The sequence below is a fragment of the Mytilus galloprovincialis genome, chromosome 7 (genome assembly GCF_965363235.1).
Source record: "Mytilus galloprovincialis chromosome 7, xbMytGall1.hap1.1, whole genome shotgun sequence".
Taxonomy (NCBI): Eukaryota; Metazoa; Mollusca; class Bivalvia; order Mytilida; family Mytilidae; genus Mytilus; species Mytilus galloprovincialis.
The window spans coordinates 53592486-53603127 of record NC_134844.1 but is presented as its reverse complement, the minus strand read 5'-3'; the positions used below and the strand labels follow the sequence as shown (position 1 = coordinate 53603127).

The window sequence follows — 10642 nt, the reverse complement described above, 5'->3', positions numbered from 1 at the left end:
ACTGTAAATGAAAGTAACACAAACCAAAAGCTGCATTGATTTTGATATTGGTCATCAAGTAACACAATTTAGATAAACTACAATTGCACAGATATCTTTGTTTCTTCGATTTATATAATAATGCAAATGAAGACAAAAACGCAGAAAAATGGTTTAAATGTCGATACCAAATTAGAGACAGGGTTACATGTATGTTGACATTTCAAATTTGATTCAAAGGCTAATAAATTTCTACTCGGAAATAAATCCATAGTTTTGCTGTAGCTTTTTTTTTAATTTTCGAACTTTAAATACCCCTTCTTTAATTATGGCAGATTTTTGTCTCCCTGATATTGACAATATTCGAAGTGTGTTTCTAAAAAATTAAAAGCAAGTTGATCGCCATTCTCACAGGTGGTAATTTGGGCAACTACAAATCTTTCACAGAAAAATTGATCTAAGATGTAGTTTAGAATTATGAATGCACTTTTTTTGGCCTAAAAACTATACATTTATTTAAAAGAGGGACGAAAGATACCAAAGGGACAATCAAACTCATAAATCGAAAATAAACGGACAACGCCATGGCTAAAAATGAAAAAGACAAACAGACAAACAATAGTACATATGACACAACAAAGAATAAGCAACACGAACCCCATCAAAAACTAGGGGTGATCTCAGGTTCTTCGGGAGGGTAAGAAGATCCTGCTTCACATGTGGCACCTGTCGTGTTGCTTATGTGATAACAAATCCGGTAAATAGTCTAATTCGGTAGGTCTCATTCATGAAAGAGAAGGGATTGTAGTTACGACGTAAGGAACATATACGATATCATTTGTGAAACGGTCAACCAACTCGTGATGGCGTCCGTAAAATTTACGAAGGGATGATTTCAACTTCACCATTTGGAACTCTTGATTTAATAGCTTGTGAGCAGCAACCCTCTATCAAGAAAATCATGATTGGAAATGCAAGCACGGGAATACCGTATCAATTGGGAGATATATATATGCGGTATGGGATTTGCTCATTGTTGAAGGCCATATTGTGACCTATAGTTATTAGTGTGTGTGTCTTTTTGGTCTCTTGTAGTCAGTTGTCTCATTGGCAATAATACCATATCTTCTTTTTTATATATAAGATGGTAGGTAAAAATTGTATAATTTGACAAAATTTCGACCTTAGCAATTTAAGTAAGATTGAAATCGTCGCATTTAGAAAAATACATAGGCCAGCATTTCAACAATTCATCAAGAAAATATTTCTGCTCATCTTAGTGTTTCTTACCAGGATAGTGTTTAACTATGGAATAAATGTTTCTTCTTTCTTTCAGAAATGCAAAATGAGAAACACCCAGTATTTTATGTTGAACTGAGTGTAACAACAACACTAAATATAAAATCTATTGTGAAATTCGACACAGAGTTTATTGACGAGGGAAATAACTTCAACACTGGCGATGGTATATTTGTTGCCCCAATATCAGGAGTTTACTTATTTTCCTGGACCATTCAGACGTACGGTTCAAAAAATGTACAAACCGAACTAAGAGTTGACAACATAGTCAAAGGAAAACAGTTAATGAATCTAGGCTCTGGAGCTGGCCATTTTGCGACAACAAGAAGTGTATTTTGTACTGTCAACAGGGGTGATCATGTTTGGATACAAACAAGCTATTATTCAGATAATTATTTGTATGTACCGCATGCTGATGTTAGAAGTTCTTTCATGGGACTTTATATCCAAGAACTGTGAACGTTTGAACAAATTTAGTTTGAAAATGTCTGCAATGTGATACATGTTGTTATCTAAATAGGATTATTAGAGTTTATTGAAACGGTCTTCTATATTCTGTGAACAATTACAATAGCCTTTGAAAACAAAACATCATAAGATCATTTATGAAGGTCATAATTGATTTTCAAAATTGACAGATTTAAGACAAACAAGTATTATATCCAATTTAATATTTTGTCGTCATTTGGTCCAGGTAGTATCTAACAGTCCATAAATTATACAAATTTTCTTTCGCTCTCGTGTAGTTTGAACAAAAGCTGTTTCCGAGACTCGTTGTATTTAAATTAAAGATTTGCCTGTAATGCAGTCGATGATTTTGAAGTGACTAACAACTTGTAATTGTTGTTCAGATTTAAATATGGTTCGAAACCAAATTATGGTAACGATTACATGTTAGGTTCAATTTGATTGCTTTAATATACCTCCAATCCGGACATAACAAGAACTTGTTAAGCATCTGACCTGTAAAATCGTGTATAAATTGGTCGTCGCTCCTTTTATTGTTATAACTATTTTCAAGTTCAGAAAAGATAAACATTGATCAATTTAGAGATTATCTAAGTATGTATGTTGTCAACATGGCCGGTCAAGATCAGAAGGATACTACTGTAATACGCTAAATGATGAGAGACTCAAATGGATAAGAATAATTCAATCTGTTCTAAAATACTGTCTTCATTAAACAGACATAAGTTGTATTGCATCCAAGATGATGAAACGATTTTGGAAGAAATATGTTGATGTTTTTCATTTTTGCTAGCTGAAATGATAAAAAAACAGGGAGACACAGATTTATACTGATGACTTATTATACTATATAATATCATATCATAATAAAAATAAATTGTCTTTTTTCTTTCATTTCTGATACGTTTGAGTGCCTGTTTTTTGCAATACTTTGACGTCAGAGGCTATTGATAAATATGTACCATTGTAACTGACATATGGTTTGACCTCCAAATTTCAATAATCTTTTCAATGCTCACTCAGTGTGTTGTAATATATATTTACTTATATTCATGGGATACCAGTTTTTATGGATTCGTGAGTAAAGGCAAACAAAAATGTTTAACAATCAACAGATATTTTATAGGCTCGAAAATAGACTTTGGCAAAAAAAACGAAATAAAATATCCACGAAAAGGGGTACCCATGAAAATAAATATGAATACACAGAAATTTTCAAAAAGGGACAATATATTAGTACGTTGAGGTTTCATGAATGTGGACTTAAAATTATCACTGTCGCCAATAAAAAGATTCGTTCATAAACCCTTATACTTGCATATGTTACTGTAAATGCAGTAGGTGATGCATTTAAGATCTGTTGTACATGATGGTAAACATTCGAATCTGCACATAAAAATATGATGCACATGATAACATAAACACGTGTTTTGAATGGCAATCGTAAACAGAGTTTATTTTGGACCTGCAGTAGTGTTAGGGTGTGGTCAGTCTGATTTATTTTTACAAGATTGAAACAAGACGTTCAATTAAAAAAAATAAAAAGAGAAACTGAATATTGGTATAGTTATATACGCTTGATTGTGTATTTGATAAAAAGAGTTAAATATGCTAATTTAAAACCATTAACAACTGGTTACAATAATATTTTCCCTTTCATTCATATGATACTACAAAGTTTTTAAACAAAAAATGATATTTTAATTAAGTTGAAATTCTATATTAACTCTTAAAAATTCAAATTATTTAGTACAATCTATGACCGATTAAGTAAAACAAATCTTAATCTGAATCCTTGGTGATTATTGACATAAGTATTGCGTTATAGATAGATATGATGCTATGTTTCTATTTTTAAAATATGTTTGAAAAGTTTTGATGATAAATATATGTTTCTAACATTTCCAATATTACTAATTAAAATCAAACAGAGGCGAGATAAAAAAAAAGATATCCAAACTTATAAAGGTTTATTGAACTGTAATTAAGATTTACTCACTACCGTCCATTGAAATATTTTGCTATAGGTCAAAGTCATGTAAAATGAATTGCATGTAATAATTATGCAATGCAGCAATATCTATTTTAGATCCTGAGAGCTTACTCTTTCATGGATTGATACATTACATGATCTAATGATCGACTGTGTTATATGATACAATGATTTTTTTTAATTCATTTTAAGTTTATACAATAAATGTAAAACATCGAAATAAAACAAAACAAATGGAACTTTTTGTTTGAGAAGATAAACAAGGCGAAATTCACATCTGTTTATATGGGGATATCGAATGGCTTTTATGCATCTTATGTGTGTGTTTTAACGATTATGAAAATTAGGTGACGTAATGGGGAGACAATTTTGACGACATAGAATAGTAACTGATTAAAAAAACGAATCTGAGTACAAATGTATCAAACCCTAGTCCATGTGAGCTAAAACGTAACCTCGAACGAATTAGTTTATTATGATAAACACATGTATGATAGACTTGACAATTTACCATCGGTTGACGTTCCCAAAAAAATAAAAACAAACACTTATATATTAGCAAATAAACGTCAGATGCCAAATACCTGCACACCAAAAAAATATATATATAAGGATACAGATTTCAGTAACTGAGTGTACGAATGCAGAGAAGAACGAATCATGAGTTGTCGATTTTTTCTATTTGTTGGAATGATTTTATTCCAAAGAGTGCTTTCAAAGTCTATAAGCAATGGCACGATTGAGAATAGAACAGATATATTAGAACGGTCTGTTGAGTCATTGCTGTTAAGGATAAATAATATTAGTGACATACTGAATAATCTACCAACAAGTAAGTAAACGTCATATGATTTAAATAGATTGTTTTGACATTTTAAGTCATGCATTTTTCACATCATATTTGGCTTTTTAGAACAATATCTACTACACATTTTAATTTGGTTATATATTTAAACAGAATTCAAACGGTATCTGTTTTCAAATTTCTTTGTTTTAAAGAGGCACTTGCTAGAGATATAGAAAAAGATAAAAAAAAAAAAAATAATTCATCATTAATGAGAGTGAAATAGTGAAATAAAAAATTTGCTATTAGTATCCAGTTAAAAAACACATTCTGACTTGCTTCAAGTATTTGCAATAAATAAATTTAAATCATTTCTGTAAAAAATTTTTTGATGTTTTCGATTTTTAATGCAATTTCATTCTTTAAAATATTTTGAAGAAAAGAGCAACCTAACGACACAAAAAAAAAACCCGATGAGATCAAAATATGGTCATCAACATTGTACTAGTACACTCATTTTATAATGTGTTTTTTCTGTTTTAAAAGGTGACAAAGGATAAAAATGAATACATCATTTCATCGTATTTGGTACATGCTTACAATGTACAATATCGGTTAAAAACAAACCCATATTAAATAAGCTTTGTGAAAAAACGTACGAATAAACTTTATTAAACCGGTAACTTTATTTGACTGCGAGGTTTGATAAACTATTGCAACTGGCCCCCTATATCCGTTGAAATTAGAATGAATATTATCCAAGAAACATGGCTATTTCTAAAAACAATAGTGTCTCATCTAACTAAAATCAATATAACTTTTCTTTTTCCGTGTGTGAAACTATTAAATACCCCTCTCTTTCTCGTGAAAAACGTAAATTTCATGAAATTCAGAAGGGTTTGCATCCGTTTGAGCAATTTTTAACTATGAGCGGACGCGAGTACCACGAAGATATTTCAATGTGCTGTTTGTTGTAAGGAAATAATTCACTGTTTGAAATATTTTCGTTGTATTCGCGTCCGCTTATGTTCAAAATTCAATAATTCTACACTGAAATTTCTTTGTTTTTACGCATACGTCGATAATATGTGAACCAAGGACCGGAACGAACTTGCATTTCCGAATCTACTCGAGTATCTATTGTAACTTAGGTGATCTTGATTGAGTTGCAAAACGTCAATGCCGGGAAGGAAACAAATCTTTTTCGTTCTTTATCATTTTTATATTATTTTTTTAGGTCGGGGAAAGTAAGGGAACATGTGATTTTGCCACATTGTTTTAAAGTGACACTGTCAGTGTTGTTAAAGATCAACCAGCAAAATTAAATGAATATGGACCCTATCAAATTATAACCCTTTTTATCCATGTACATAGTACGTAAATGAAATACAACTGGAAATTTAAATCGATTTCACGTGGAAACAAAATTAGAACCGATATTACCTCCCCTGTCAATGGATTTTAAGGGAAATTATTTGATATATTTTTTTTTAAGATAATTATAAAGATAAAAAATCTAAACTCATTAAATCTATTATCAATATTTTAAATATATAACATGTATAAAAAGGAAATGCTGCAAGGCTTAGATATAATTTTGAAACTTTAATAAAGTGTTTACAAATATTATAAACCTTTGGAAAAATACAAAGTCAAATATAATACTATATAATAATCTCCGCAACAGTCGACATTCAAAATTCGAAGATACAATACAGATGCATGCTTTATTTTTAAAAACGATAATGCATGCGTCTACTCGTTTATAAGCTGATCAGCTGTTACTTGCTGAAAGCTGACATTACACCATGATCGAAATGTCAGTTAAAAATAAAATAATAATAACTTTTCTATTTTATAACTGACTACGCGGTATGGTCTTTGCTCATTGTTGAAGGCCGTACGGTGACCTATAGTTGTTAATTTCTGTGTCATTTTGGTCTTTTGTAGAGAGTTGTCCCATTGGCAACCATACCACATCTTGTTATTTATAATAAATGCATTGAACAAAAAGACTAAAACCACTCCATTTTCCGGATTGCATAAAGATAAATATGTTGTTATTCTATTTTTCATGATAATTATATTCATCTTTAGTCTTAGATTTAAAAAAACTGTAAAAGAACCCAAAGTCACCGCCCCATATCCTCTCAGCCCCAGTTAAACAATATCAATATGTAGATCAATTTAACAATCACACTGTACAGTATGCACCAATTTACTAAATGTTCGAAATAATATAAATGGTACTTCTTCTAACTGCATCAAATGTATTTTACAACTTAGAGGTTTAAAAAATGGACGTTTATGTTAAGTTTGAAAGTCAGCAGCCAAGTGTACATATCAATAATTTCTACTCTTACAATTTTCAACTATTTTTTTTGTTCCCCACGTCAGAAGTAAGGGGTATGCATCCGTCCTCTGATTTGTATGCCCCCTCTGTATCGGAGCGGGCATTAAGTTGTTCCCTTGTCCGTCTATCAGTCTGTACGTTCCAAAATTGGTTTCCGATCTCTAACTTTAGTTTGTCTCAACCAAATGTTATGAAACTTATACACAATGCTTATTACCACAAAACACAGGTCAACATTGATTTTGGTGGCGTCACTTTTTACCATCCTAGAGTTATGCTCCTTAACATAAGGAAAAAATGATGATTTTTTCGTTTCCGTTTTCCAACTTTAGTTTGTCTCTACCAAATGAAATAAAATTTATACACATTGCTCATTACCACAAAACACACATAGAGTTTGCATTCTGATGGCGCCACTTTTCCAGTTCAAGAGTTATGCCCCTTTATTGAAAGCAAAATTGCAGAATTGTTCGTTTCCGTACTCTAACTTTAGTTTGCTTCAACCAAATGTTATGAAACTTATAAACAATGCTTATTACCACAAAACTCGGACCAAGTATGAATTTTGTTGATGTCTTTTTTTTTCGTTCTAGGGTTATGCTCCTTTACAAATGGAAAAATTGTTGATTTTTTTTGTTTCCGATCTCTAACTTCAGTTTGTCTCAATTAAATGTTATGCAATGAATATATTATGATTATTGCCACCAAACTCAGTTTAAGTTCAAGTTTTGGTAGCGTCACTTTTAAACTTCTTGAGATACATCGTTCTATAACTTTATATGTTAGGGGCATCAACTGTGTCCCTATGGACACATTCTCAATGTATTTCAGTTAAATTACTCAATCTGTGGGGCGAACAAAAGATTAAGAAAATAAATTGAAACCTTATAGTCATGAAAAACAATGTCTATTCATCAGATCATGCACAATTGATTTCTTTTTGCAAATAACAATAGAGAACATTGTGAAAACAGATCTGGGGGTGGGGGGGGGGTGGGGGGGGGGGGTACATGTCATAATGCTGTTGTTAGCAGCAAAGAATCTTAGATTATTATACCGTATGCAAAACTAAAAAATAGGTATCTGCTGTCTCTCTTTTATATGAAAATACATACTTAGATATACATAAATATTAATATATCTGATTTTACCATGGTTGCTAAGCAAGATATTATATCATGGACATGTTCCTGTGTTACCATGGAAACAAAAAAAAAAAGAATTCTATTAGAATTGCACATCTGCACTACAGGTACTGATAAATATCATTTAGTTCCACGTTTCAAGTTTAAAGATTACACTCAGTGATAATATGTTGTTCAACTGTTAACTTTATGCGTTGCTAAGGAAAACTCAGTTTGATTTGACGGGTTTAATAGATACAAAATTAAATTGTTCTTTCATGCAAACATTGTTACTAAATATATCATTATAGGAGTCGACTTAACATGCGTTGTATGAAAATATTTGAATTTTTCATTTTTTTATGGATAACATTGGATAAAAAGGTCCTTTTGTGTGGTCACTAGGCAAAATTGTGGTTGCTAGGTTACTATTAAGAATTTTTTTAAATGATAGATTCAACAATAATAAATATTCAAGTGTTTGGTAACACATTACCATTCATTTTAATAGATTCAGAAGTCTTTTCCTAGGGCAATTGCAATAAAGATTGATAGTATAGCTCATTTTATAAAACCCGTTGCTAGGCAACTAAATAATCACATAAACACAAAATGTTTAACATTTTTTTAAGTCACTATGCATAGACAAATGATGGATTAAATATGAAGTCATTTGAAGAGGGGGCCAAAAATGTCCCTTATCATACCTTGTCCTTTGCAATAATTGAAAAATGTCAGCTCTTTAAAGCTTAAAATCGCAAATTAATTTAATTTTAATTAAATAAATAAATTACGATTGTGTTTATTTACCTTTGGGTAAAAAACTTCATTTATTTATAAGAATGAAGCATTGTTTTTTTTTATATCTTTGAGAAAAAAAAAAAGAAAAGAAATATATCTTCTCATTTCATTTATATAGATAGAAATTTCAATCTGTAAGAAGTGTACAGTTTTTGTTCAAAATTCATGTATGCGCGTTTACCCCTTTCACTTTATCCTTTTTTTCTAAATAAATCAAACTCTCTTTCCAGAAATATTTAACACATATACAAAGATGATATCTCATAACTATGCAATATATATTATTTTCAGGATTTCAAAATGAAAAGAAACGTCCACTATTTTATGTCGAGCTTAGTGCAACAACAACACTGAACAAAAACTCTATTGTGAAATTTGATACAGAGTTTATTGACGAAGGAAACAACTTTAACACAGGAGACGGTATATTTGTAGCACCAATCTCGGGATTTTATTTATTTTCTTGGAACGTTCAGACATACTCTTCGAAAAATGAAGAAACCGAACTGAGAGTCAATAACATGGTTAAAGGAAAGCAGTTAATGGCTTTAGGATCTGGAGCCGGTCATTCTGGGAACACAAGGATTATACTTTGCACGGTCAACAATGGTGATCATGTTTGGATTCAAACCACTGCAGCTTATTCGGATAACTTTTTCTATGAAACACATGGTGTTAGAAGTTCCTTTATGGGACTTCTTATCCATGAAGTCTGAACGTTTAAACGAGATTATTTCTAAAATGTCTATAGTGAGATACATGTTTATGTTTAAAACCAGTATATCTAGAACTCAATGAAACTGTCTACTAAAATGTAAACGCTTACAATAGCTTGTTTAACAGTTCAATTATCTTTTCAGTACATTATTTAAAATAAAAACATACATTCATCACACAATCATTATTAAAGTCAATGTATCATTCTGTCATCATTTGGTATTTGTCAGTCTATAAGTTTTTACATTTACTTTCACCCTCGTATAGTTGGAACAAAAAGTAAACCCGAACTCGTTGTACTTAAATCACAGATTGGCCTGGAGTGAAGTTGGTGATTTTCTAAGTGACTAAATTTTTGCATTTGATATACAGATTTACACATGATAACTGTTAGGTTTTACATAATTCAAATACGGACATAACAGTGACTGATTAAGTATAAAACCTCTCAAATAGTGTTTAGTTGATTTTCGCTCCCTTTATTGATATTGATATTTTGCAAGTACAGAAAAAAAATCAAAGTTGGTGACTTGATAGATCATAAAAAAATTATCAAAAATATTGCACAGTTAAAATCCTTATGGGAAGTTAATAAAGTCACACAATAATTATGTTCAGCTTTTCAGCTTGATAAACATATTATATATAGATTCTTACATTGTTAGCAGGGGATTATCGGGTTTCTTCAATCGAGATAGTTAAATTAGAGAATTTTAAGTCCGAGCCTTTGCGAGAACTTAAAATTTCATAATTCAACTATCGAGATGTACATGTATGTACAAATGTTTTATGCATGCATTAAAACTTACATGTAATCTATGTTTAGGTTAGTGAAGGACTATAAGGCTACATCCAGTTATTTTTTAGATTTTTATCAACCTTTAACATGTTTAACAAAATTTTAAGAGGGCAGGGTTGAGGAATTTTTCTGATATATCTAGATTTTTTTTGTAAAGAAGGGGGGAAACATATCAACCAAAGTATTGAGTATTTGACACAGATTAGTCTACATGTACATGTATTTAAACTATCCTTGTTAGTACAATGGTAAGTACACTAATCTACAGATGAGGGATCTGGGTTCGATTCCTGGACTTGGAGTTTACATGTAAAGTCAAAATATG

At 30.8% G+C, this 10642-nt stretch overlaps 1 long non-coding RNA gene across 1 annotated transcript; it reads left to right on the top strand.

The window, feature by feature from the left end:
* Positions 1 to 4347: 4347 nt before the first annotated feature.
* On the top strand, positions 4348 to 9699 carry LOC143083270 (uncharacterized). The gene is made up of 2 exons (XR_012980609.1): positions 4348 to 4571; positions 9093 to 9699. It is a non-coding gene; the product is annotated as an uncharacterized LOC143083270 (long non-coding RNA).
* Positions 9700 to 10642: the final 943 nt, after the last annotated feature.